Source organism: Cibotium barometz, chromosome 53, assembly GCF_041138505.1.
Source record: "Cibotium barometz isolate CiBa-2024 chromosome 53, ASM4113850v1, whole genome shotgun sequence".
NCBI lineage: Eukaryota > Viridiplantae > Streptophyta > Polypodiopsida > Cyatheales > Cibotiaceae > Cibotium > Cibotium barometz.
The window spans coordinates 34,028,851-34,031,313 of NC_141098.1; positions in this window are offsets into that span (position 1 = coordinate 34,028,851).

A 2,463-nucleotide genomic window follows, 5' to 3' on the forward strand; every position below is an offset into this window, starting at 1 on the left:
CTTTCGTTTTTACTATTCAATCAATTGCATAAACTATAATGCATGACCACATGGAAATTATCAATGTACTACTTAGTTTTTGAAGTTGCTTGCATGCTAGTGTAAATCATTAATGAGCTTAACTTTATTGGGAATATTCCTAGGCAGCATGACGTCTTTAGTTAACCTTGGAATACGATTGTCTTAGGTCTAGGGTCAAACCATCTTAATGTTTGAACACCTGGCTGTGTGTGTGTTGACCTCTAGGACATAGATTTTACCCCTTGTCGAAAAGATGTAAGAACACATTTTAGTTCAGGAGCGAAGATCAAAACAAACTTTAAAAAAAAAAAAGCCTACAATAAATGGCAATACAAGTCTATGATGTGCTTTAATGTTGGCCTATCGCCTTATTGATACTTGGTAGGCGAGGAGTATTCTACTCCAGACCGATGCCTTGGTTGGTAGGGGGTAGCCTTGCCTAAAGTGAGCTAATAGATTCCTGGATAATGCCTTGTGTTAAACATGGTACCAGGATCGATGTTAGTTTTGCCTTAGGAAGGTCGCCATTGTGTATAAAAATTGTCATGTGCAAAAAAAAAAAAAAAAAAGGCAAAAGGCTCCTGTAACTCTGATGTTTCTTGTGTCCCTAGGCTCGTGGTAACTACTTGTTCTTAGAGTAGACACAGTATGGTCATCTGTTTATTTATTAAGCTTGGTTATTTTCCTTGACTTAGGCCAGTTATAAACCTTGATTAACCTTTGACACCTTGCTAACTCTTGAATTCCTTTCAATAATTTTAAACTCCTATTAATTTGCTACACTAGCTCACTTATGTACCCTTAAACTAAGTTCTAATAGCATCATCCATTGTGGTCTCACACGCTTGAATTTATACACTTTATATCTTTTGAATTCCAGCATACCTTCACTCTACTTCCCTGTTTTGCAGACGGTCTACCACAACAACCCTCTCGAGCTTACCATACCATAGCTTCCGAGGACGGAATCTACATCAGGAAGGGGGGCATGTTAACCCATGGCGGACATTGCGACATACTATATTTTACGTCATTAATTTAAATATTCTGAGTCATGGGCCGGGCTTGTCGGCACCATATGTTAAGGATGAAGGGATTGGGTGATCGCCGATGAGAGGCGCACCTTGGATATCAATAGGATAAGGGTTAGGGTCGGCCGACCATGTATGGGCGCCCAAGTGTGAACGGCCAAGTCACCTATATGAGTCAAATGTAACCCTAAAATCCTCATTCTCATGTGTTGTGAATACAAGAGTGCTCTTGCCTTATCTCTTTGGTTTCCTTCTCCTGCGTTTGTGTGAGAGAGAGAGAGTGAGTGAGAGAGCGATCGAGCACTGTGTAGCGGCACGGCGGCGGAGAGGCGGTAGAGCGGCGACGGCGGCTCTTCCTTCACGGCTGCGAAGCGGGAATCCTTCAAGGCGGCGGTTGAGCGGTGAGTGACACACCCTTTGGCATTCTGTTTGAGCTTCCTTCCTTGGTTGTATGCTTGTAGCCATTCGTGGCTCGCAATACGGTGTCTGGCAAGTCCCCAGCTACGACCTGTGCGGCAAAAGCGCACATTTTTTTTGTGCGCTTTTGCCGCACAGGTCGTAGCTGGGGACTTGCCAGACACCGTATTGCGAGCCACGAATGGCTACAAGCATACAACCAAGGAAGGAAGCTCAAACAGAATGCCAAAGGGTGTGTCACTCACCGCTCAACCGCCGCCTTGAAGGATTCCCGCTTCGCAGCCGTGAAGGAAGAGCCGCCGTCGCCGCTCTACCGCCTCTCCGCCGCCGTGCCGCTACACAGTGCTCGATCGCTCTCTCACTCACTCTCTCTCTCTCACACAAACGCAGGAGAAGGAAACCAAAGAGATAAGGCAAGAGCACTCTTGTATTCACAACACATGAGAATGAGGATTTTAGGGTTACATTTGACTCATATAGGTGACTTGGCCGTTCACACTTGGGCGCCCATACATGGTCGGCCGACCCTAACCCTTATCCTACTGATATCCAAGGTGCGCCTCTCATCGGCGATCACCCAATCCCTTCATCCTTAACATATGGTGCCGACAAGCCCGGCCCATGACTCAGAATATTTAAATTAATGACGTAAAATATAGTATGTCGCAATGTCCGCCATGGGTTAACAAGCCCCACGGCGGCCAGCCCAGCGGGCGGGCGGGCGGGCGACGGGCGGCGGCCAGCCAGGAGGCGGCCACCAGCGCTGCAGGCAACCAAAAGAAGAAGAAGAAGAAAAAAACCATTTATTTTTTTTATATATATTTCATTATTCATTTTTAATAAAATTAAAAATGAAAGTAGATTTAAACGGATCCTCTCTCTCGGCTGGGGAGGAGGAATAATCCCGACAAGGGATAATCCGAGTTTTTCAGGCACAACTTCTCGAGCGAATTAAATTTTTATGAGTTGCAGGCATTTTTTCTCGTGGATCGGA